This window comes from Echeneis naucrates, chromosome 1, assembly GCF_900963305.1.
Source record: "Echeneis naucrates chromosome 1, fEcheNa1.1, whole genome shotgun sequence".
Taxonomy (NCBI): Eukaryota; Metazoa; Chordata; class Actinopteri; order Carangiformes; family Echeneidae; genus Echeneis; species Echeneis naucrates.
In genome coordinates this window covers 14,869,633-14,897,206 of record NC_042511.1, presented here as the reverse complement: position 1 = coordinate 14,897,206, position 27,574 = coordinate 14,869,633, and the positions used below count along the sequence as shown (strand labels likewise).

General features: G+C 43.9%; 1 protein-coding gene across 9 annotated transcripts in view; it reads left to right on the top strand.

Moving 5' to 3' along the window:
• The first annotated feature begins 12,762 nt into the window (after positions 1 to 12,762).
• Positions 12,763 to 27,574, top strand: part of ptprdb (protein tyrosine phosphatase receptor type Db) — an 88,513-nt gene continuing 73,701 nt past the window's right edge. For all 9 annotated transcript variants that reach the window (XM_029511923.1, XM_029511913.1, XM_029511876.1 and 6 more), the window contains exon 1: positions 12,763 to 12,900. The gene's annotated coding sequence lies outside the window, so the exon portion shown is untranslated. The remainder of the gene's footprint in view (positions 12,901 to 27,574) is intronic.

The following is a 27,574-nucleotide window of genomic DNA, read 5'->3' as shown; positions in this document are numbered from 1 at the left end:
AGCAACCCTTAAGCTCTGCTGCCAGTACATACAGTGACCCATCTTCATTCTTGTCTGCTGTATCTCAGTGTGCAGGCCTCTGTGTATAATAGTCATTGTGAGAGATATAATGTGCTGTACTATACAGGGCTGGCTTCACACAGGGATTACACCTAGATGATTCTTCAATAGAGAATTTAGTCTCGGGTAGCCGAGCTTAATCCGCGCCTGTGGAAGCAGACCACACTGCTGCGGAGCTGTGGCCAGATATGACAGAGAACAGACAGCAGCCAGATTAGTTCACACTAGAAAGAGGGCTGAGCTTGAAGCTGCTCGACAGAGCATCTTTTGGCAGCTCCTCCCAAATCTCTCTAATGTCATCTGAGAGAGACATTGTTCCTCTCTCTATCTTTCTGACTGTGTCTCTTTCTCCTCCACACCATCCCCGTCTCTCAGTGTGAGGTGAGTAAGAAAAAAAAAAAAAGATAGAGTGTGTGTGTGTGTGTGTGTGTCTCTTATTGCTTCATTAGGCTGCAGATTTCAGGGTCATTTGTAGCCTTACTCCTTCTGTCTGTAAATTCTGTAATTACCCTCACGTGAATCACATCTGATAATTAGGATGGTCCAAAAAGGACTTTGTCTCACTCAGACACACACACACACACAGGCTGAGTGCACCCACACATGTGACACACATGCACACGTACAGACACATCAGTCATTAGTGGAGAGTTTAACATACAGTACAGCACTAATGGGATTATCATTGCTAAGGGTCCCACTCATCAACCTCTTATTCCTCTCTCCATTCATCACAAAGCAACATTCTTACACACTGAGGAGACACTATCGCTTTCTCTCCATTCTTTCTTTTTCTTTCTCCCACCACCGCTAAAGTCACCGGGCTCAAGTTCAGTTTGCAACGAAAGCATCAGTAATGGATGGATGGCTCAACGGCGATGCCTAAGGGTTGACGTCCACCTGTGCGTCACCACGAAAATGCGAAAGGGTAAACCTGTGGAGGTCAGAAAGCACAAGAGGTCCATGGGCTCAAGTTTCTCTTGAACAGAGTCTACGGCTTTCAGACAGGGGATATCTCATGGTGAAAATATTTGGTGTGACCTAAGGTATTGCAGAGAAGTTGCAAGTAAATTTTGTGTATCAGAAATATGTTCAGCTTTCGATCAATTCATGCTTAAACTGCAGCCCCCTTTGTAAAGGCCCTAACCCCACAGGTAAGGAACTATTGTTAAACTGTACAAATAACACAATGGTAAAGAAAGAACTAAATTAGAATCCATATTCATAGAAACATTGGCTGCAGGACTAAAAATTAATCAAGTCAGGCGCACAATTTATACAAAATGTAATTTGGGGCTTACAGCTTCATTCATTCATCTTCAACCGCTTTATCCGTTTCCGGGTGGCGGGGCTGATGGAGCCAATCCCAGCTGACATTGGGTGAGGGGCAGGGTACACCCTGGACACATGCCAGTCCATCACAGGGCCAACACACAAAGACAAACCGAGACGAACAACCGCTCACGCTCGCATTCACACCTACAGTCAATTTAGAGTCTCCAGTTAACCTGCATGTCTTCGGACGGTGGGAGGAAACCCACGCAGACACGGGGAGAACATGCAAACTCCACACAGAAAGGACCCAAGCCGGGAACCGAACCCGCGACCTTATTGTGGGGCAACAGCGCTAACCACTATGCCACCGTGCTGCCCATACAGCTGATCAGCAAACAACAGGATAATGATAAAAGCCCTTGATGTAATAAGGACATGATGGTGGACTTAAAAAAAAAAAAAAAAGGAAAAAATTGATTGGGAGAGAAATAGTGATTTGGTTCTCTGTTATTTTATCCTGTAGTTGTGCGATATTCACCTCTCCATCTCAACCGGCCTCTGCCCTTTCTACCATCATCACTGCACCCATTTCATCAGCTCATTTAAAAGTAATGTTACCCATAACCATTCAATTTTCACTGTGTTTACTCTGTTGACTGAAATGGTAATGGAGATATTGATGGTGGAGTGCAGAGTGGTTCTGTCCAGGCCATTGTGTTGAGTGGTTCGATGGAGAGGACTGGATGACTGGAGGGCTATCTATGGTATTACATATTGTGTGGAAGGCGTGGGAAAGAGAGGCCTCTCTGAAAGGCAGAAGCTTAAACACTTCACCTGACATACATGGACATAAAGCGAGAACACACACAAACACACACTCGTGGATATGCGCACAGATACACACACACACACACACACACACACACACACACACACACAGGCAGTGGATTAGGATGGGGATTATGGAAGTATAGCTGTAGAACAGGCAGACACAGATCACTGTCATACTTAATAAACATGCAAGCTGGATATGTACGTCCCCAGTTCCCAAAAAATTTGGGACACTGTGTAAAGTGTAAAGAAAAGACATTGATGTGTAAATCTGGAAAAAGCCATATTTTATTCCCAATAGACCATAAACAACATATCTGATGTTGAAACCGAGACATTTTACCATTGCGTGGAATATATTCGCTCATTTTGAATTTGATGGCAGCAACATGTCTCAGGTTGGAACAGGGCGATGTTCACCGTTGTGCTGTGTCCCCTCTTCTTTTCGTCTGTCTGTGAGGAGACCGGTTGCTGGGGTTTTAGGGGAGGAATGTTTTCCCATTCTTTTCTGATCCATGACTCTAGCTGCTCAACAGTCCTGGGCCCTTGCTGACGTTTTTTTTTTTTTTTTTTCATGCACCAAAAGTTTTCTATCTGGTTTGGTTTGGGCTGCAGGCAGGCCAGTGCAGCACCTGAACACTTCTCCTGCGAAGCCATGCTGTTGTCATGGATGCGTGGTTTAGCATTGTCTTGCTGAAATATGCAAGGTCTTCCCTGAAAGAGGATGGAAGCATATGGTGCTCTAAAACCTCTGCGTACTTTTCAGCATCAATGTAAGCTGCCCATGCCATAGGCACTAGTGCAAGCCCATCCCATCGCATATGAAGGCTTTTGAACTCTCTGCTGATAACAAGCTGGATGGTTCCGCTCTTCTTTAGTCCGCAGGACATGGCGTCCATGGTTTCCAAAAAGAATTTCGAATTTGGATTCATCTGACCACAGAGCAGTTTTCCATTTTGCCTCAGACCATTTTAAATTCATTTTGGCCCGAAGAAGACGACGGCGTTTCTGGACTGTGTTCGCATACGGCTTCTTCTTTGCATGATACAGCGTTAAATTGCTTTTGAGGATATGCACAGCAAACTGTGTTTACAGACAGTGATTTCTGGAAGTGCTCCTTCCAATCCTACGCAGCCATGTCCAGTGGAGAAGCATGTCTGTTTCTGATGCGGCGCCACCCCAGAGACCGAAGATCACGGGCATCCAGTTTTGACCTTCGGCGTGGTCCGCTCCTCCTGATTCTCTGAATCGTTTGATACCATAATGCACTGTGGATGGTGACATTTTCAAAGTCTTCTCTATTTTACATTGAGGAACGTTTTTCTGATACATAGGTGATCCTCTGCCCATATTTATATCCGAGAGGCTTTGCCGCTCTGAAATGCTACTTTTTCTGCTCATTCATGTTACTGACCTGTTAACCTCATCCTGTTATTAAAGCGCAGGTACTTTGTGAAAATATTAGCTTTGATAAACTTTACAGCCACCGCTACTCCCTCTTCATTAGTCCAGAGTTTTATTATATATATATATATATATTTTAGAGAATTTTTCTGACATTGCTGTGGTCAGATTACCATCCATTACAGCTGAGGGGCTTTCTGACTGACATAATCCATATCATTGAGCTGAATTAACACATACACACACATTAGGAAAAAATAAGTGGGACTAATTCACCTCTCCAATGCCTTGATAATGTGAGCAAATTGCCAAGGCATTGAAACCAACGCCTGGCTGTGAATAAGAGCAGATGCCGTATATGGGCTCTACACGTGGTGTTCTTGGAGCTGAAAAGTGGAAGAAAGTGGTACTTGTCCTGTAATGTTTCAGAATGTAAGCCATTCACTGCTCACAGTCTGCTCAGTCTGGGGCCATCCATGTTCTGGCCCTGCTGCACGAGGCATGTCTTGGTCACCAAACATCTGTCATCAGCACGCAGCTCACTGGAGGTCTGTGGCTGCCTGTGATCCCGTCTTCTCTACTAACCATCAAATATAATCATCAATCTCTTCTCCGCTTCCTTTCATAGTCACGCTGCATATTTCTGCCTGGGCTCCTCGAACGCTCCCCGCTCGCCCACCTCCTCTACATTTCTTGTCTCTTCTTTCGCCATGCTGAAATATGTAACTAGCAATTTGCCAATCTCTCCGACTGTGACACACACATATGCACACGCACGCATAGACACGTGCAGAGGCAACCAGCCCTCAAGAGTTGCTGTGGTGTATAATGACACATAATTGGCTATTGTGGGTTTGCCCTTGGCAGCAGGAACCAATCACGGTGACAGCCACTTTTCCATGACCCATGGGTGTTTGCGTGAGTGGGTGCACATGCAAGCATGAGTATCTGAGTGTGTGTGAAAGACTGATTGTATTTTAGTTTATTGTCTGCCTTCATTGCTTTATGTTTAGAAGTAATTACAAGTCACGTTCAGCATGTAACTGACAGCGTTCTTTGTAATTAATATCTCAGTCATTGTAGCATTTATGTAAACATAAAAACATTTCCCCGAGTTTGCTTGTGGGGGGGGGGGGGGGGGGGGTGTTTGTGTGTGTGTGTGTGTGTGTGTGTGAGTGTACACTTAAAATCTGAATACCTGATGCTGTCTATTCATCCATCCTCTACCGCTTTTCCATTTCCGGGTCGCTGGAGCCAATCCCAGCTCACATTGGGCGAGGTCGCCAGTCCATCACAGGGCCAGCACACAAAGACAAACAACCACTCACATTCACACCGACAGTCAATTTAGAGTTACCAGTTAACCTAAACATGCATGTCTTTGGACGGTGGGAGGAAACCCGCACAGACAAAATGCAAACTCCGCGCAGAAAGGACCCACGCCAGGAACCAAACCCGCGACCTTCTTATTGTGGGGCAGCAGAGCTAACCACTTTGCCACCGCTGCTGTCTAGTATTTTATTAAATTACAATGCCTGCTTTTGTTTAATGTCTACATAGATGCGCCAACATTTTAGGCCTGCATGGATGTAACTTCAAAGGCATGTCCTTGTTGTATATTCTCACCTTCTCAGCCTCACGTTTTCACTCATCAGTCTTCATTAATGATATGTAGTCATTTACATGGAACCTGTGGAGTCTGCTCAAAAAACAGGCCACCAAAAAGAAGTCTGTATAAGTATTATTATAATTTTTTTTTATGTGGAAAATAACCCTGATCTGTCCCCTCACACTGGCGTGACTTTAGCTGAAATGATCAGAAATGGTGTATGAAATAACAGCCCCGGTAAAAGTGGAGGACGTCTCGCTTTTCTTTATTTCCCTCTTTTTCTTTTTTTTTCATTCTTTCCATTTAGCATTCACTCCTTCATTGCTCACTCCTGTATTCTATCTCTCCGCCACTTCCTGTTCTCTCTGTATTTTTTTCCCCCTGTTCTGGCTCCCTCCCTGTTTGCAGCGATTCTCATTTCCGCTCTTTCAATAGTAGAGAGTAATATGGAACGTTCACCCGCCCCATGCGCAGACTAAATGAGATCCCGTGTGTGCACAGCGCTCACTCTGTAAATATGATCTTTTCTGCACTGCTAATATGTGGTACCATGAAGAATTGTGCACACTTGCGTGTGTGTGTGTGCGTGTGCTCGTGTGAAGGAGGGGTTGTGCACTTCATTATACCAGCCAGCTCAATATTCCCAAATGCAATTTCCTCAATGTGAAAAGAGTAACCTAGATGTTCGTCATTCTATACTCCCCTCTTAGTGTTCAATAAAAGCTGCTTTAGGACTGAAAGCCAGTTCTGTCTCATGTTCTTTTTTTGCTGTCAGCCTCTGATTTTCACTCTTTCTGACTCTGTGTATACACACATCGACACACACACTTTGCAGTCATACCTTCCTACCATTTTAGGAAAATGGTTGATCTGTCTCCTGTGCATGATTAATGCACAATGCATCACGCTGTGGCTCTTTGCAATGCTGCTTAGTATTATAAGCCTGTAACACATCAAATTCAGCCCAGCCGAGCTCGTCTGTATTGTGTCTGTAAAAATCCATTCCGGCGATTTTTACAGTGAGATAAAAACACATTTCAGCACCGAATCCAGTTCTCTCCCAGTTTTCTTTTCTCCCTCGCAGCTATATCGGACTAAGATTTCTATTACCGCAGTCAAATCAGCATGTTCACAACAACGGTCAAAAACACTCATTCAGTGACATTGAACTCCTGAATAGCAAAGGAATCGCGAAAGTAACCATGAAAGTAAGTTTCATAGCTTACCCTTGTACATACTCCAGATATATGATTACAGGTTAGGAAAAGAAACAGGCCATGGGCTTTTCCTTTGACATCATTCTGACTGTTTATGCTCTCCTTACGCTCTCCCTCTACGAAGTTAAGGATGTAATTATCCAGGAGAATATAAAGGTGTCGTGTCTAATCCCAGCCAAGCTGCTATCGGTTAGCAGCCCACGTAGCCTTGCATGTAAAAAACAAATAACTGGGCAATCTGTGTATAAAGGAATGAAGGCATACTCGCATGGTTTGTGTGTTTGTGTACGTGTGTGTGTGCGCGATAAATCAATGAGTGCAGCCAGAAATGAAGTGATATACAGTTACACACAGACACTGAGAGGAACACAAACAATTTTCTGTGTACATACATATATGGGACTGGGAGGTCAAGTGTATGTGGATCATTAATCATTAACGTCGGTGGTACTATGTCTCTCAATGATGCTGAGATTAGAAGCAATTATTGAAATGTCAAGGCTCTAATGGGCCGTTGCTCTGCACCATCCTCACAAGTCATGAAATCAAATTTGAAGGTGATGAAACGAGGTGTTTTCAAACTTGTTTTTCTCTTTACTAATCACACAATGGACTTTAGCCGACTGCTCAAAGGAGTCAAGAAGGCATGTGTCAACTTTATAGTTAGCCTCTGAGTCTTTTAACAAAAGCCAATGTGAAAGTGCCTTAAAATCGGAGGGGGGGCCTATGAGGAAATGGTCAGTACTTATCACGCTTTCCTAATGAGTTTATCTCAAATGCTGTTTTCGAGTCTTCCTCGTTACAACAGAGGCAGATTTCTTAAATTGTGGACCCATTTAGGAGAAAATAAACACTGCGTGGCGACCCTTTGCTATCCTCTGAGAGTGTAACACAACCAACTGGAGAATCACGAGAGAGCACATCTTCATTATTTGTTGAACTTTCAATTACATTCTTCATGCATCAACTTTAATGGTTTGGTCTGTAAACAAAATAGTAAGTAAGGCTCATAATCCCTCCATCTTCTACCGCTTTTTCTGTTTCCGGGTCGCGGGGCTGCTGGAGCCAGTCCCAGCCAGCGTTCTGGGTGAGGGTGGAGTACACCTTAGACAGGTCGCCAGTCCATCACAGCGCCAACACACAGAGACAGACAGAGACCAACAACCACTCACGCTCAGACCTGCGGACAGTTTAGAGTCAGCAGTTAACCCAAACATGACGTCTTTGGACGGTGGGAGGAAACCGGAGTACCTGGAGGAGAACCACCCAGAAAACATGCAAACTCCACACAGAAAGGCCCCAGGCCCAAAACCGAACCTGCGACCTTTTTATTGCGACAGCGCTAACCACTATGCCGGCCCATAATATTTTACCAAAATATTATTTATGCGAACAGACAGACAAAAAAAACGTATTGACTTTTTTTGGTTAGGAATTCTATTCAGGTTTCTGTCAAATGACTAATTGATTTTAGAAATAATATATTCAAATCCAATGAAATCTGCAGAAGCCCTGTCTTTCTGTACACAGCAGTCAACCGACCAGCATGCAAAGAAAGACGCTTGCTGAACTTATTGTAGATGTCAAAGGTGCCCTGTAACAAAATTCACCATATAATAACAGTAAAATAATGTCAGCACGGATGCCAGCATTTTACTTATTATTTTAATTTATTTTATAGCCACCAACTGTAATTTATTTTAGCATTGTAATACTGAATTTTACATTACAGTATAAGATTGTGGAATAACTCTGGGTGTTATTTTAATTTCATTTCATTTTCCAGCACATCTACTGTTGGTTGTTTGTACAGTATATTACTGCATTTGGGGTAGCTTAGGATAACTAGCACTGCTTGTCTTGCAGGTTAAGCTCAGGAAGGAGACGAAGGAGAGCAGCACATAGACAACATTACAAAGAGCTGCTCTGATGCTGCCTTTCAGAACTGACAGAGCAGTCAATTAACAAGCTAGCCTAACCGATAACTTATTTCACTTAATTAATAACTTTATTTAACTCAATACACTGATAAGAAGACAAACTTTACAAATGTGAGAAAGAACATGTGGATAATGGAGCTCAAGCTAGCTACAGAGCCTGCTTTGACAGCAATCTTAGCAACCCGGCCTAATTAAGAGACTGGTCAGTATTTCAATAAGCATGCAGACGAAACCACAGTGGAGGCCGACAGTTTGAAGGCACGAGAAAAGCTTTACCTGCTACACACTGACTGCAATTTGGTCCAATATAATGAGAGTAATGATTCGTGTTTTCCATCTACTGCAGGTGTTTCACTCAGCACTGTGCATGCTGATTCACTGTCGTGGCCTCCTAAATTGAATTAGATTAGATTCAACTTTATTGTCATTGCACAAGTAAGGACAACCAGTACAATGAAATGCAGTTTAACATCTAACCAGTAGTGCAATCATTAAAACGTGCTTTTTCTTTATCTTTATAGCAGTGCTTAGTTAGTGCTTAGACAGTCCTTAGTTCATTAAGAGTAGGGACAGAATGCAGTATGATCATATAAAGTGCATTAATAAAGTACATAGTGGTCAGAGGTAGTCAAACAGTCCGTAGTCCATGTGCAGGGGCTAGTGTTAAGTCTTGGTGTTCATGCGCCTGAGCCTGCTGGTGCGACTCCTACAGGTAAGGCTCCCGTAACGTCTCCCAGACGGGAGGTTGGAGAAGCAGTCCATGACTGGTGTGTGTGTGTGTCACAGTCGGCGTGAGTGAGCATTTTTACCACTCGCTGTAGGGCTTTCCTGTCAGCCACTGTGCAGTTTCCACACCACACCATGAAGCAGTTGGTGAGGATTCTCTCGACGGTGCAGCGGTGGAAGTTATGGAGGATCTGAGGGGAAAGTCCAGCTTTTTTCAGTCTTCTGAGGAAGAAGAGGCGTTGGTGAACTTTCTCGATCAGACTGGAGGTGTTAAGAGACCAGGAAAGGTCCTGTGAAATGTGGACACCCAGGAACTTGAAGTTGGTGACCCGCACTACCTTAGCCCCCTTAGTTGATATGAATGGCTGTGTGGCTGCCCGCCTTTGCTTTCCGGAAGTTGACAATGAGTTCTTTGGCTTTAGTGGTGGTGAGCACAAGGTTGTTATTTGCACACCCTGCTGACAAGTGCTGGACTTCCTCCCTGTAGGCTGATTCATCATTGTTCCTTTGAATGGAGTCATCATTACAGTTACTGGTTCCACTCGTGTTTTTCCAGTTATGGTGGGTCGAAATATCTGCTGCTGGGGAAGTCTGCTGTCATATCGTAACGGTCAGTCCGAGATATATGGCCCAGTAGATGTGATTTCTCCAGTGCCCCATTACTCCAACGTTCCACTCAGCAGATACACAAGCTGTAATTGCACTGAAGAATTGTTCGCCAAAATTCACCAGTCCATCTACTGTGACCACGAGGCTGGCTATAGCACTTTAAAATGAGAAACCTGAGAAAATAAGAATCTTTTCTCTCAGTAATATCTGTGGATTCCATTATTTTGATGATTTAGGATGAGGTTCATTCATTCAACACATAATAAAAGACGTTTGTCTGACTAAATTCGGCTTCTATAAAGTCGGCATGTCATCAGGTTCCAAAAACAGAAATGATGGGTTTTATTTTCTTTTATTTAATCACACAAATCCTATTTTTAGAACATTAAGCAATTATACATTACTGGTTGTCGTGGGAGTTAATTCATAACTGAGCAGGACATTTTCTATGAAACACACGTACTCTAATTAAAAACAACAACAACAACAAAAAATTCCGTTGTATGTTCAGCCTGGAGTATTTTATTAAACCTACTTTCCAATCTCATTGGAGATATTTACTCTGAAGTGGGGCCCTAGTTCAAACTTTACACTTGGCCAAATTTAGATCTTGATGCAGCCTTTGAATATACTGATGTGTTCATCTGAGGTCGTCGAGTGTCGAGAAAGAGTGCTCAGAAGAGGCAGCATTCATGCATGATATAAAGCAACACTGAAAACTAATAAGTTACACTATGCTTGAAGGCAGTGTCTCAACCGAAGTCATCGTGTATGCGTGTGTGGACAATCCTGTGATTTCTTTATAAAAAAAAAAAAAGTATCCGTGGAAGCGCACGCACTGAATATCAAGCCCATATAACCGTACATATGTATCAGTGGATCACTTGAATATTTAATCAAGTCCTAGCAGAGAGTGTAAATATCTGCTGACAGCAAGGGGGCCCTGGGGTGTGAAGCAAGATCATACACTACGCAACTTTCAGATTAGTGGGTATTTATTGGAGGTTTCCATCCTCTGCGTTGTATGGAAATGCGGTGCTGTGCGGCTCAGTGTGTATGCAGTGTGCTGCTCTGACGTGAGGCCCATCAAATACAGCTCCAGATTCTCTTTCAGCCAGTGAAGTTTTCCCGATAGGAAAAGTCCTTATCTCTTATGAAACAACTTATTATCTTTTGAGCGCCTTTGTGACACTGAGAGCGGACACGACTGTGCACGGAAGCTTGCTTGTGTGTGCGTGCGTGCGTGTGTCCCCAGCCTGAGGTTGTGTTTCCTTGTACCCATTGAGCTGAGGAGTTTCTGCATCAAAAGCATGTTAATGCCTCGCCATCTCATTTACGTTGCACTGATGGGAATCTGCTGCACTGCTGATTGTGTTTGGTGTTCTCTGTCAGCTCCCCCAAATGAGTGTGTGTGTGTGTCTGTGTATGTAGATGAAGCATGTGCCCATTGACTGAAAACTAGCGTTGGAGTTTGTCTTCCCTCTTCTCCTTCTTGTCTCTATGAGAGCTCTATTATTATTGTTGTTGTTGCTTTTTCTGAAGTTTAAGAATATTTTTGTCACTACGAACATACATACATTGAGCAGCCAGCATTGTAAGACTCGGTGGGCTGTGGTGTCTTGCTTCTGTGCTAGTTATGGAACGCTCCAGTCCTGTATTTGTCACTTCGCAGTAAATCAGCTCTCATTCATACAGGGCAGGCTTCGTCACGTCCCCGGGTGCTCCGAGCAGGCCCATCTGGGAAGGTTTTACTTCATAGTCATGTCAGCTGTCTGTGCTGTTAACGGTGTGAACACATTCCCACATTTATCTGCCAAATCAAAATGGAAACATTTTGGAAATGGTTGTCTTAAGTAACATGAAATGCTGAGGCCATACTCAACGTTTACCAAAGGAGCTGCTCCTCATTTCAGATTAGATCGACTCTGCTCGTCCACACTGATACGCTGCGCCTGTGAATGCCCTTTTCCTAATCTCCACAAACCAAACATCGCAGAGAGCCTGTGTAGTCTGCTGAGAAATCCCAGCAGAGATTATTTTTTTAACCTAGAATTGAGTTTAGATTTTCACCAAATAACTTGAGAAAGGACCTGTCCAGGGTGTACCCCGCCTTTCGGGAGTGGCACCAACACTCCCCCCTCCCTGCGACCCGGAAACGGAAAAGCGGTGGAAGATAGATGGATGAATGGATGAGCTTGAGAAAGAAAAAGGCATCAGCTGGTGAATCCCCCCCCCCCCCCCCCCCCCCCCCACCACACACACACACACACACACACCCGAGTAACATGTGACATGTGTAAATGCAGGCTGACATTAAACCCACCGCTTATTATTATTATTATTATTATTATTATTATTATCATCATCCGCCCTCCGCCCACCGACTCTATCCCTTCTTCTGTCCACCGGGATGAGCTAACCTTCAGTATGGGGTCAGGTGATGGGAGGGCAGACCGACAGAAAACACACTGAAGACACTTCGGACCAACTACAGGAGGCTTTAACGCGCTGGATCTGCAGCTTTAAATCTGCCCCCAACTTCACTCCAGCTACCACACACAGAGAGACAGGGAGGAGTGTGTGTAATGAGAGGGATTTAGCTCCTACCTTAGCAAATGTACACACCGGGCAGGAAATTATTGGAGAGAGAGAGAGAGAGAGAGCAATTGAGTGAGAGGGAGGGAGAGAGAGAGAGAGAGCTATTGAGTGAGAGGGAGAGAGAGAGAGAGAGAGAGCAATTGACTGAGAGGGAGGGAGAGAGAGAGAGAGAGAGAGAGCAATTGAGTGAGAGGGAGGGAGAGAGAGAGAGAGAGCTATTGAGTGAGAGGGAGAGAGAGAGAGAGAGAGAGAGAGCAATTGACTGAGAGGGAGGGAGAGAGAGAGAGAGAGAGAGCAATTGACTGAGAGGGAGGGAGAGAGAGAGAGAGAGAGAGAGCAATTGAGTGAGAGGGAGGGAGAGAGAGAGAGCAATTGACTGAGAGGGAGGGAGAGAGAGAGAGAGAGAGCAATTGAGTGAGAGGGAGGGAGAGAGAGAGAGAGAGAGAGCAATTGACTGAGAGGGAGGGAGAGAGAGAGAGAGAGAGCAATTGACTGAGAGGGAGGGAGCGCAGACGCGCGGTGTTGGATTATTCGGGCAGAGCGGCTGCAGCCTCGGTGGATGTTACAGACTCACGGCGGACGGAGCTCCGATCCATTCACGCTGAGAGCTTCTCCAACGACGGCTGATATGGTAAGCACGTCTCTTCTATAAAAGCCACCGGCTGGACTTTTTTTTTCTGACTGTAGACACGCACGTCGGAGCGTTAACTTCTAGTATTAATTACCCCCATGAACGCATCTGCCCCCATCCATTCCCGTGTGTGTGTGTGTGTGTGTGTGTGTGTGTGTGTGTGTGCGCGCGCGCGCGCATCACCCCTCCGGTATCAAACACATTTGAGTGACACCTATTATCAGTCTCACTCCCCCAGCACAGACATTTGTTTTATTGGGCTCTCAGGTGGTCGCCTGATGGAAAATCGCTGAAATATTTTGGGAGACACATATTTCAACACTTGTGGGCATGTCTGAGCCAGTCAACACCGAGTTCACGTTCATCTTGATTTAGCCCAATCACTGATATTCATCCTAGTCTGCCAAGGCGCTTTCAAGGTGTTTAGTTAGTTTGTTTGTTTGTTTTTTTAACATGTAGGGTGCACAGCACTAAATGACTGCCACCCCAGCCCACTACTGAGCTTTAATTCATGTGGTGTCGTAGAACTGTGAAATCACACTAAATGTAGGGTTTCCCCTGATTGTTACAGTGCATCTTTGCAGTGGGATGATTATAGTTCTTTTCACCAGAGCGCTCATGATTTATGCGTTTATATATTTATTTGTTGGCTGATGAGAGATTAAAGAGACCTGATGTGATGCCACCAGCAGAGAGCAAACAAGGCAGACATGAAATGATGTATGCAGACACGAAACGGGGAGAATTTGCTAGGGGCTGTCAGGTAGTTCAGCCAGTTTTTGAGTGGGCTCTCTGCAAATTTATGCTAAACTGTGTGAAGTCTTTAGACTCAAATAGGCTCCAGTGGATTACAGGTCTGTGGATTTCCCTACGACAGCCTGTATCAAATCCATTCTGCCACAATTTAACGAACTGATGCAAATTTTAAAGAAGTAAGAAAATATTCTGGCTGATGCCCATGTGATCAGGAATAATATACAGCTGTGAGTTTTTCGTCGGTAGCTGTATAGTTGCATAGTTTGCACTTAACAGCAATTTGTTCGGCCTTACATTAAATTAGTCTTAATGGCATCACTCTATGATTGTAATGTGCTGATGTGTGTGTGTTAGACAGCAGTCAGCAGTCTTGCTCAACACTGTTTATGGCAGCATTACAGACGTCACTAGCGCGCAAATCAATCACACCAGTACTTTTACAGCAGTTCCACTCTGGGATGTGAGATACGAGGACGAGTGGGAGACTGAACTTCATGTGTTTGCCACAGCTAGCATACTGGTCTGTCCACCCATAGTGGGAGCTCTATGCGATGTTTGTCTTAAAAGTGCAAAAAAACAAAAATCTTGCTAGATATGAATGAAAATATCTGAAATTGACAAATGAAGTTCAGATAAATTTAAATGTGATTTAAAATAATGTTCAGTTTTGAAAAGCATCTAATCACGTCCATGTTTGGCTACATAAGGCAGGTGGACTACAACCTTTTTTTTACAACCGTAGCCTGCTGCTCTAAGTTCAGAGGTGCCTCGTCACATGCCAGTCGGTGGATGAACAGTGCTTCACTCCAGCTGATCTTCCACTGTGTGCTTGGTGTGTATATGTGTGTAAGTGTGTGTGTGCGTGTGCACATGCGTGCCAGTGCAGCTGTTCTCCTCTCAGAGAGATTAAGTTTCGCAAGATGTGATGGATGCCAGTGTCTGTAGAGCCAGCTGTGTGTGTGTGTGTGTGTGTGTTTACATGTGTGTGTTACATGTTTGTCAGCGCATTTCTATGTGCACAAATGCAAATGTCCATGTTATGGCCCTAAGGGCTGGGCCAGGTTAGCAGAGGTGATTGTAAGGTCAACAATGTTATGAGTTGGTTGGTAATTATAGTGACTGCTCTTTCGGTTCCCACAGACCGGGCCAATTTAGTCTAAACCAGGAAGACGTGAGCAGGACAGCAGAGCCAGATAGTTGCCCGGGTCAAGTTGTGCTTGTCTAGAGCAAAACAGACCAGAAGAGTTTTTCGTTCATAAAAATAAACCAGGCTTGTTTGTTGCCTGATCATTCAGACGGTCGAAAATTAGAAGCATGCCTTCTTTCAGCTAACTGGTTCTCGAGAATCAAACTGCATATGTAAAGGTTTCCACAGAGGCTATTCTGAGAGACAGGCCTGTGGTGAGAAGAGGTTGTAGCAGTCAAGAGTGGGCAGACAGAAGGCTCCCACTTCTTATACAGTTAGTCAGCATCCAGCTGCGTGGCCGCTTGAAAAAAGTGAGAGGACAAGGAGTCGAGAGCATGAAGGTGGTGGGTGAGCGGCTGTGGGGAGTGGAGGAGAAGGCGCAGAGAGAATATTAATTTACCTGACAGTCGGAGGGGACATCTTTGAATCTGTCTTGGCTCTCCCTATCATCTGTCCCTCTGTTTACCTGTCTCTGTCTTCCCGTGTCTGACTTCTAGATTGTCTCCAGCTCTAACTTTCCCGTGTGTTTCTCCAGCACCAAAGCCCAATCAATACAACAAATTTCTGTCATCTCACTGTTTGATTTATTTGTTTCTTCTTCGCTCATGTTCCACCTTACCTTATTACACTTCCATGCCCTTCTCTTCCCTTATGTCGCTGTGCCGGCTCCTTTTTCTTTTCATCCAGCCATAGCACAATCACACCCGTATACAGGCTGTGAACAGGTAATTAATAGCAAAGATGTCTTCACCTGTGGAGAGGAGCATATGGTGCGATATTAAAAATTTAACTTAAGACTTTCCTCCCTTCATCTATTCTGCGCTCAGGCAGGTTTGTTCTCTCTGTTGGTGTCTTATTTCTGTAGCTATCCTTCTCTCCGTTCGCCTCTTTTACTCAGCCTCAGTCTTTCTTGGCGTTGGCACAAGATCTCATTTCCTTCTTTCTTCGCTTTATATTGTGATTTTTGTTATCAACATGTCCTAGTGGGAAGTACATAGCAAGCAAACAATATTTGCGCTCATGAACAATTTTAGCAGTGTCCTGCTAACCCTTAGTATTCCATTACAGAGACACACTGGCATCAGATTTCCATATTTATTACATGTGCTGTGTATTCCCCCTGTGTTGGTGTGTTTTGAATTTTTTTCTGAAAAGAGACATATGTAATGAGAAGCAGGCAAATAAAGAAAAGAGGCAGATGAATAGAGGGAGAAAGAGAAGGGACAATGACAGCAAGTGGGGTTGTGGTTGGGGTGATCTCTTCACGCACGCACACGCACAGACACGCACTAACTAACTCATTTCGAGACACTCTGAAGGAGCCAGGGAACGACCACAACAATTCTGTTTTCCGACCACACTTACACACACAAACAGACAGACAAAACCAGAGCCAAACATGTTGAGCCCTGCAAAGTCAAGGCTGAAGTGTTTCCTTCATGTTTCGAGTCTCTCCTCGCACGTATTGTTTCTCGTCTCCTTCCTTCGGCCCGCCCCTTCAATTATTGTCGAACCCACCACCACCATGTGTCTTTCTCACCATTGCTGTTCTCTTTCTCCTCCGCCTTCCATCACCATGGCACACATGATGTTTTGACATAGCAAACTGGTGCCAGACCACAAAGCCTTGTGTTCCCCTTGCAGTTATTTCGCCTGCTCTCTCTCTCTCTCTCTCTCTCTCTCTCTCTCTCTCCCTCTATCTGTCTCTCCCCTCTCCTCCCTTCCTTGCCGCCCCTCTCCTCCTTACTACTATACAGTTTAATCTGCAGCGGGAGCTTAGTGGCACAGCTGCGGGACTTCCACATTACTTCTTTCTCTCAGCCAGAGGATTTGCTGCTGTTTGCAGCAGTTCTCCTCTGGCCCTCTAGGCCCTCTGTCCTCTCCACTTTCTAAAGCTGTTTTTCCTTCTTCGAATTTATATCTTTTAATTTGCCTTTCTTCTGGCTCTCCCATATTGTCGCTCGTTTCCCCTCCCCTTCCCCATACAGTGGCGCCTGTGTGACATATGTTTGCATTTCTTCTTGTTATTCTTGTCTTTAATCACTGTCCCATCAACAAAGCCATAAAGTGAGCTTATGTCTGTGAAACTGCTGTCATGCATTTCCCCCCTTATTTCAGTGTACAGATACAAAGATAGCAACAGCATTTGCTCCACTTCTTTAAACAACTGGAACATAGAACTTTATTTCCTTGAACTTAGTCGCCATCCAAACCTTTGTTTTTTTGTTCTTCTCTTTGCTTTTCTGGCAACATCCCAAGCACTAAGCAGTCACTGCCGTGGATGTTTTCCCAGCTATCACTTGTCAGTCAAGCAGTATAGGCAGTTATTTCCTTTTCTGTAGGTGGCACTCTTTTCTTTATTCAGCTGTGGCAACTTTCACCGTTCATGCTAACTCTCCTAACCGCTTTTGCCACTCCAGGAAATAGTTCATGTGTCGGAGGCCTTTTTTCCCCCCTGGAAGGAACCTCACACCTCCAGGCGTTAAGAACAATAACTATGAAAGGCTTTTCTGTGAAGCTGGTATGAATCACCATTGTGTTATATCAATCAGCGGCAGAGTAGCAAATCAGACATTTATGTGAACATTTTATGGATGAATACTTCTGGCCAGAGAATTGAATTTTCCAGTGCATTATATAAGCAGAGACTGTTTAATCTGTGCTCTCTCCAGGAGTCTTTACATCCACAGCCCTCCGTTCCAAAGCTTTAGTCCTTGATCCAGTCTCACAGCTTCTCCATTCAGGAACGACAGGGTCAAACAGTAAATGTGTGCCTCAAAATGGCTCCCACCAAGCAACCGCTGCACATTAATTCTATTACTTTGTCTTAGCTCCGAATTGTTCTGCCTGTGCAGGATTAGCCCTCACCATGATTTGTTTGTAGATTTGTAATTAATGAATTGTTTGTTTTTGCCAGTTGAATCAGGATAAGATTGTTCAGTCGATCTTTTTCTTTTGTCCCTTCGTTTATCCTTCATCCTGTTGTCATCCGGTTACCCTCTCCTTCTCTCTGGGGGAGCTGGGAGTCCGACACAAATCCCATTTCTCATTGTACGTGTTCAGGAATTATGTTCTGCATCCCCATTTCTCTCAGATTCCCTAAGGCACCTGGGATTAAATGATGTGTGATGTGTGTGTGTGTGTGTGCGCGCGCGCGCGCTGTGTTTCCCAGCTTTACTGTTTGTCATGATTGTGTAAGGGCTTTCTGTGTGTAATAAACACAGTAAAGAATGACCTTTGATGAGGTTTAAGAGTGTACAGGATGTGTCTCCATGTGGTTTGTATGAGTGCGGATTGTGTGTTTCTATCCCTGTGCAGGTATGTGTGCGTGCGTGTGTGTGTGTGTACATGTGCACATGAGGATGAATAATCTCTTTACAAGCACCAAACATTCCAAATTACTAGACGTGCGCTGTCCTCATAAGACACGATGCCACATGCGCTTGAATGCAAACATTACTAACCCTGACCTGAAATGTCCTGATGTATCTGGCGGATTTAGTGTGTTTGTCTCATTTGTTTGCTCATGAGAATGGTCAAGTGTGTGTGTGTGTGTGTGTGTGTGTGTGTGGCGATGGGTTCATACACCGCACGTATGCACTCAGTATATCACAGGTCCACCCATGCTTGGGTCAACTCCAAACCTTGGTTGAAAAGTCTTGTCACAGTCAGTCGATATAGTAAACATAATCAAAGAAAAACTATTATAGGACATGCCAGTGCATTCCATAAAATAATGCCAACACGGAGTCTTGGCATTATTATATCGGGCCCATCCTTCTAGCCTGTTTGAAATCATTTCCTCTTTATTGTTTCCTAACCCCCCTACTCAGCAATCCCCAACTACTCCATTCTAGGATGGTCTTTAGACACAGGAAGTGCCTTAGCAGGTCTCTCAGTATCTCAGTATTAAATTAGACCCGTCATTTAATACATCCCCTGGTGTAGAGATTGGCATCATTTTCCCTCTGCATCCTCTGAATTGCACGACCAAAGCTAAGAGACACCTAACCAACTGCGAACCTCCCCCATGCCTTTCATAAGAAACTCCTCTAATACATTTATTGAAAATAACAAGGTTCGGGTTCTAGAGTTGCAGACGGGGCTCTGCTTCTGTCTCCGCTTGAACGTCAATAAACCGAAGGCTGCTTTTCAATAGAGATGGGCTTTTTTTTAATATAAATTTAACAAATCATAGAATTAATTGATGAAGAAATATGATACATGATCAGGCTAGTGAGATTTAAAAAAAAAAAAAAAAAAAATCATTTGGTTTTATGAGGACACTCTAGACCAGCATCAGCTCTCGCACCTGCATTTCAAAACCCTGAACACTGAACTGTTACCATCACATTAATTGATGTGGCATTACAGATTATTGCCTTCGTTTCAGGCATTTAAAAGACGCAAAGAAAGTAATTTAAGCAGCTCTTGGTCATCAAATGAGTTAATTCTACAAACTTAAACGGCCATCGCTTGTTGTAGCAGTGTGTCCTCCTTCTATAAGCACCACGGTGGGAACTGAGTCAGGTCCGGAAGTCAGTCACAGCACAGACTGATTCTCTTCCTTGTGCACAGCTCTGTCGCCTCTTGACCCTGGAGCTGTCTCTGCTCTCCAGTGGATTTAAATGTCTCTGTGGCCGCGCGCGACGGTGCATGAGTTTGTGTGAGAGATGTGCACATCTGCGTTGTATCCCTCTTAACTGACAGACAGACATAATGGGGAACTGTCAAAAGTATGACACACAGACACACACACAGTGTCCAGAGTTAAAGACAGTGATATGCTGATTCACCAATTAGAAACCAGTCTGCTATGCCAGAAGTGTGTGAGAGGGAGTGACATGATGACAAATTATAAGTGTGTGTGTGTGTGTGTGTGTGTGTGTGTATGTATTGGGTTATTTGCAGGCAAGCTTAACGTATGCTGCCCGCTAGACCACATAAAAGGGAACAATCATCCGAATGAGAATTGCCAAAAGCTACATCTCTCTGATTGGAATTCAACCTCTACGTTGGCTCCATCTCTCACAGGCGACTCACACACTCTGTCTCTCTCATGCACGCATGCACAAGCCAGGCAGTTTATAAGCTTGCTTACCCCAACTGGGCCGCCCCAAAATCACACATGCACACGAGTACACAACCTCACAAACAGCATACATTAAGGACAACCAAATGAATGCCCAGCACATGGACACACGCACACTGCAACAGGGTGAAATATATAAATATATATTCTTTTTTTTCTTTTTTTTTTTCCGTTGTGGCGTGTGCTCATTGCGAGCAGCCTAGTCATGCCGCTCTGCTCTCCTCTCCTCATAGACTATTTAGCTGCTTCACTGCCGTGCTGGGTGGCAGCCAGTAAAATGGTGGCGCTCATTGTAGAAGGCTGCTGGCTGCCATTGATTTGGCCCAGCAGGTCTCTGAGGATACACACTGTTGCCCTGCCAGCTAGGCCAAGGAAACAGGACTGTGACGTGCGTAAGCATGCGTGTGTGTGCCAGATATAAGGAGGAGGGAGTATAAAGTGCATTTGCACAGTGGGTTTTGTGCGTTTGTACAGTGGTGCAAAGTGTAACAGTGAAAATCTCTGCTCTCGCTCTGAAGACTGTCTGCAACAACTATATATTTCAAAATGGTTAAACCCCGGCAGAAAATCTACAGCAAGGCCCTGAGTGATCAGTTCGATGGGATACTTTCAATGTCATATGTCATCTTTTAGAGAGAGAGAGAGATGGAAAGGGAAAACTGCTGGTTCAGAAAAGTGCTCTTCATCTCGCCTCCATTTTACTCGCATTTTGTTTTTCTCACACTTCGATTCTTCAGACAAGCTTTGAAAAACAAACAAAGGGGAAGCTGGCAATGGACTATAAATAATGCAGAGACACAGATTGGGGTCAAATGCTTTGGATTCCACAACTCATACATATGCCTGGATGGGAGCTCATACTCGCACACAGGCGCGCACACACACACACACATACAAATTCACATTATACATTGTGTTTTTTTTTTCCCTGTAAGCCATAATCATTCCCCAGAGAGCAGTGAGTGTAATAATTACGTACACATGCACACAAATTTTTTTATTCAGTGTCACATATTTAGCCAGGCACACACTGACTATCTCTTCGCACACACACGCAGAGACATACATGCACATGCTGTTTACTGCCTTGATGTCCCTCGATGACAAAGTGTGACAAATGAGTCTGTTCGGAACACATTTAGGTCTCGTAGAACCCGCCCCCCACCCAGCACTCCCAATCCTTCTCCTTTCCCTTTTCCTTTTCATAACTCCGACAAGGGCAACTCAGCCATCCTCCCCATCCACAGCTCCTATCCATCAGCACAGTGCCATAACCTGCCGCTGCTCCATGATAGATTGCTTTCTATGGGCTGATGTATTGGCCTATCAGACAGAGGAAGTGACAGATTAGATCATTATGTTCCTTTATGATTACATGAATCTTGTTTCATATATATATTAGTGTTTCTCCCGCGCAAGATTTTGTTGTCGCACATAAAAAGCACGGTATTGTTGTGTACTTGGAGGAGGATAAGAAGAAGAGAAGAGGTGGCTCTGCTTTTATCAGGAGGGACTTGACAGAAAGGAGGCATTTCTCCTGAAGGAAAAGCTCAAACGCTCAGAACAGACCTTTGTATGTTCTCCGAAAGTACACTCTACCAACAGCAGATAATTCGTTGTCAGGCTGAAAGTAGATTTTCAAGCACCCCTAGTCAAAAAGTGGTATAATAAACAGGCGATATTTGTTGTGTTGAATTCCCACACTGCACAGTCCACATTTGGTAAATTCCAGCGTATAGAAAATATAAAATTTTCAAAACAACACATTTTTTAGCCTGAGATGTATTGCTGTTTGCAGTTTCTTCAGTAGCTCATTTGATGCTTTGATTCATATGGATGGACAACAAATGCAGCCTTTATTACATTATTTGGTTGGAGAGGACTCATAAAACTAAAGTCAAAAGACTGCATCCGACTTATGAATGATTCTCACCTCCTCCCTCTAAGACTGCAGAGGTGAGTGTATTTCTCCAGTCCTTCATTTTCCATACCTGACATATTCTTAAGAGTGCCCATGATGCACAGAATTCGAACTACCTAGTGGAGCACGGAGGGATTGTTTTGATGAACCTCTGGCGAACCACAGTTGCGCGGAATTCTGATCCTGTGACGAGAAACTGGCGTAATTGATGCAATAGATTTTCACTTCTGAAGCTAAAGCATAAATTTTTTTCATGTACATTTCTCTTCAAGTGGCATGTAATAGATTACACCTATATGATAGGCATGCCGTAAGAAGCTTTCAGTAGATATAATTCAGTCTCCTGCAGATCTGTGGCTTCAAAAACGGTATTTCTTTCATAACTATGTGACCATGAGCGGTAATCAAACAGGTATACAGGTTTTCTGAAATGTCTGGATAAAGCCGCTGCATGTAAAAGAGAGTTTCAATCATTTCACAACACACTGAAAAACAAGTGAAAACAAAATGCACTGTGTCAGTTTCAATACATAAGCATTTGTTTTCTTAACCCTGAAATCAATTTCACAAATAATGCCTGCCTCCAGGAGGCAACGTGATGAAGCTGTTCTTTGACCTTCTGTGGAAGGTCCAGAGCAGTCCAGAGTATTTACAGTGTATATGGAGCAATTTAGTGCTGCTATCATTTGGTCTGCAGGCTTTGTCCCTGACCCCCGACTCTTAAATACCCTCCTATTGCGCAGCAGCATGATTGATGATGTCATGAAGATCATCAGTGACACACAGAAACAAGGACTCCTTTTGATTGACAGCAGCCTCACGGCATGCATCCAACATGTGTTATGAGTGTGACTTGTCCATTTATCGAAACATGAGGCGACAAGGTACCGCACAACATTTCTCTCAGTCTTCATCATTGCAGCAGAAGTTTTCTTATTTCTTCCATCACCAGCAAAGAACATGGCCATAATACATACTTGTGTGTGCGTTTGTATGTGAGTGAAAGCACCCCGTGGTACCCTTTTACTCCTCAGTATTCCCTTCATGGGCCCCCAGCCTGTTCTACTGTAAGACAAGCTCTGCGCTGCTGTCACTGAGCATTATAATGTATACAGCACCATACATCACGTATCTCCTCTGAGGCTTAAAGATCAAACACACACTCACAGAGAGAGAGCGAAAGATAACCACATATGGCCCATACTGTATGCGTGCACGGGATTGCACATCATACACGATTCAGTCTCTCTGGCTCCTGCCTGAGTACGCTTTGCTTCATCTTGCGCTTTCTCGCTGGGAATAATCAAAGGACATTTATTCTGGCCAATTTCAAAGGGGGGGAAAAAAAAAAAAAAAAACAACAACTTGTTTTTAGGAACGTGATATAAGTCATTACATACTATTAAAGGAAAGGGAAAGTATCTTGTTGCCGGTGTGTAGCGACAAAGTAAACAAATGGATGTTAGACAGTGTGTCTCAAGCAGCCCTAATAAAAAAAACTGTGGCTGTGTTGTCGTCTGCCTGTCACAGGACACTGTTTTTGCATTATGCAAACATTCTATGTGATAATAGTATTTATTACTTCTTTTATCATATTTGTTAATTGCTTTCTGGCTGATATTTATTCGGATCAAATAGTTGACATCAGTGTTACTCTGTATAGGACGTTATCGAGTCCGACTGTTCAATTTTTGGCCACAGACTTTAATTAGCTGAGCTGAGCACAAAGACTGAAACAGCTGGCATAGCTTTGTCCCCGGTTAACAAAATCCAGCCATTAGCATCAGAAAATAACGCTCGCAAATTCACACGTACTGTCATACTTGTTTAATGCATACGGAAAAATAGGTTTAAAAACAGCAATTTTCCATGTTATAGGGTGTAAATCTGCCAGATTGTTTATTGGCTGAGAGCAGCTGCCAGACAGCCATTGGAGATTAAGTTACTGTTCCATTTATGCTTTTTTTGCACATTCAAATTGCTTAGCTAGGATGGCTGGCGGCAGCACCGTGTCAATCCACTATCCACCAGAAATATTAAGCAAAATATCCAACCTTTAAGTATAACCTCTTTTAATTCCTTCCACTTTCTCTGAATATCCTTTCAGTGTCTCGGCAAAAAGTGGTAGTGGTAAATCTATGTAGCCGATAAATCGTGTAGAGGAAGGGGATTTAACTCTGTTTAGCACCGCAGTAGTCATGCTCATGGAATTCAATAAGTAACCCTGCTGTTACATAAAGTGCTCGAGCCACTTGAGACGGATGGACCACTGATAGTGGCAACCAGAACGCTTTTGGAGGGTGTTCGGGAAATTATATCAGTTTATCCATCTCCTCTGTCTCTCCCAAACACACACACACACACAGAGTGCAGTCAAAAACTTTCTTTCTCAGTGACATCATTGAGTTGTGGTGCCCCCAGCGGCAGCGAGCCGAGGAAGGGAGAATGTGCCGGTGCTGGCGCTCAGATGTCTGATTTGATTCACCCTGACAACCAAGGACCATTTGGGAGCCCTGTAACCATGGCAACTCCCATCACAACATTCTGGGTGGTTGGTCGACGGGGCCAGTCAGGGCCGGTGTTCCTTGCATCCATTTTTAATGGCCAGTGTACTTAGTCGCTCTTCCTGGGCCTGTCTCCCCGCGGTCCCATCCCCAAGAAGGAGAGGCAGCCGCACTTGGTGGAAAAAGCCCCCATTACATATTTATTGTCCCCAGTCTTATTTATCAAGCCAGAGGGGATGTGGGTTTTGCTTTCGTTCTTTCTCCATCCATCCCTCTTTTTAACTCGGGGAAAAGAGGTCTTCTCCCCCTCTCTCTTGCCCTTCTCACTCATCCCTTTCTCCATTTGTCAGACCTACATCTTTCTAAGCGGTGCATCTTCACGTCCATATAAAGTAACCACCAATGGAAAATATGAGGTCTTGTGTAAACTGGAATCAGCCAGTGTTATGGAAAATTACACGTGCACATATTCCTACAGAAAACCAGAGGAATTGGCATATGTGGCACGTGCACATGCACACACGTTACTGTGTGTGTGTGTGTGTGTGTGTGTGTGTGTGTGTCTCACAGCTCAAGGCAACTTTTGTGATCCTTGCAAGCATCTAGCATCTATTTCTTAACTCACATAGACACCTTGTTAAACATTTCCATTTGAGGAAACTGCATTTAACTCTTCCTCCTTGGCAGATTTCTTTCCTAATTCAAATTGGCATCACCCTAAGCAAGATATAATCTACTTCCAAGCACATGCTACATTCCTAATTATAACAATCGCGGTTTATTTTACAGTTGGCAAGGATTTTTAGGCGTGTTGCCATGTGTGCAGCGAGAAACATCAGGGTCATTAGAAAGAGATACATGTGCAGCATTCATGTCTTCATATTTCCTTGCATGTTATTTTGAGTCATTCTCATGTCCTCCCATTCCCCCGTCGTCCAAAATCAATCTAAGGAAAAAGGTTGTGTAACCTCATCCTTCTCTCTCAGCCATTATAACATGACATTGGAGAAGATTGATCAAGAAATGTATTTTTGGACTCAACTATCCATTGCCTCGCCTTTGACCTTCAAACTGAAGTTGTATCATCATCGTCTTTTATGCGGTAGATGGCTCATCACCTTTGTGCTGTTTATATGTCAGTAGTTAAGAAAAAGTTTTTTTTTTTTTTCAGAATTCATGAGATCCTCCTGTAGGCTTTTTTCTGAATGAATGAAAAGGAAAGATCTGTTTTAATTTGTCCACTCCACATGACCCTCACCTTGAGGGAGGCCTTGAGGAAAGGAAGTTGTTCTTCATTATGTATAAGTCCCATCCCTCCAGTGCCCATTGGAAAGGAAAGTGTTTTGCATTCACCATGTTAAGGTGACCTCGTGAATTCTGGGTTCACTGTGGAATTCATTGAATGCATGAAGAAGAATTCGTGAACTACTGAGTACTTTGTCCTCATCCTCCTCCTCTGAGTCAGAAAAAAAAAAGAAACCCCAGAGGGTTCATTTAATCCATACAGACCGATCTTCGTGTCATTATTTTTCTTTGAATGAGTGCCTGCTGGCCTTCGGCTGAAGACGATAGGTGAATGCTGCCATTACAAAATAATGTAAACACTTACCGGGTCAAAGAGAGGAGGGTAAAGGGCTGAATTGTCTATTTTAGGCAAGAAATAACCTCCACCTGTTGAGCATCCAATGCAGACGGTATATAAGAGAAGGGGATGTAGGAGATGGGTTATAACTGGAGCATCATATGGATAAAAGGACCAGTCAGTGAAAGGTTAGGGCCGCTCTGATGTGGAGGAAATCCATATTTTATTTGATGCGAGAGGCGCTCAATGCCTGCAAATTATTACTCCTGTAGTTCACCTGCATGTGGAGGTCACCCAGTGAATGAGATTGGTAGATCCGTGTGTGTGTGTGTGTGCGTGCGTGCACATGCTCTTCCTAACGTGTGTCCATCCCCAGTAGCTAGCAGTGGTATGTGTAGCATGTCACAGCATAACCATACTGCAGGCTCATCCAACCATAGCTCTATTCTTCCCTCCATCCATCCATGTACTAAAGCACATTACAGAGATGACTGCCTCCGATGTGCCACTCTCCCCCCAGCACTAAAGGCTCCCTGCTACACTGTGGAGCGCAGGCCATTGGAGGCAGGAGGTATCATGGCCACAATGAGGGGAAATGCACAAACACACACACACAAATTCACACATGCGAAAGCACACACACTACAATATCAGATGTATGAAATAAGTGGTCTTTAGTGAAGCGCTGTGCGCGGTTCTGATGTGCTGAACTGAAACATTTCCATTTTATGAGACTTTCTGAATAATGTAGCCTGGTATTACGCCATTTACATTTATCTGATGGCTGTAGGCCCTCGCTAGTTTGCAGATTTTTTTTTTTTTCTTGCAAAGCATAAAACAAGCTCATAAAATGTGATATGCTTCTATAATTCAAATTTTTCAATGATGAGGGAAGCGGCCTTGCTTCGGCTGCCTCAAACATTGAAATGGTTTAGCTCTGGAAGTGGGCAAAGTCCTTCACAATCAGAAATGTCAGAAAATAAAATGCAAGATTTCCTTCACAGTGTCCTGAAGGACAAAGGTTTTTTTTTTTTGTTTTGTTTGCTTGTTTTTTTTTTTTTTTGTTTTCTTTTTATCTGACTACTATTCAAATTTCGCATATTTTCATATTTATGATGTCCGGAAGACAAAACGTGACATGAGGCCTTAAATGATAACCTTAAATGATTAACCAGGTGTCAGAATAGTTGCAGACTTTGTGAAGTGGCTAACATATTAATTTGAGCTGTGCTCCGGTTGGTTTATTTGGGAATTTCACTGCTGCCGTTACAAATACAGGTCTTGAAAAATCACATCGAGATGGAAACACCTTGTGGCTGGCTGTAACACCATTTTGTTTCTTCATCTACTTCATTACCCGTTTTCCTAACTAAAACCTGCAAATTCCTATCGTTAACCTTTTATCGCTCAGGTGGCCTGCGTTCGCCTTCTCTTAATCCCTCCCTCTGCAGTCCTGCTGCTATCTTTATGACCCTCTCACTAATGCACCGCTCAATTTGCCTTCGATGAGGTTTCCACTAAAGGCTGGGTGAATAGGTAATTACAAGTTGTCCTCACCCATCCCCCACCTCTTGCTAATCCACTCCACTTCCCTCCGCGCCACTCCATCTACCTCTCTCCTTCTTCCTCTATC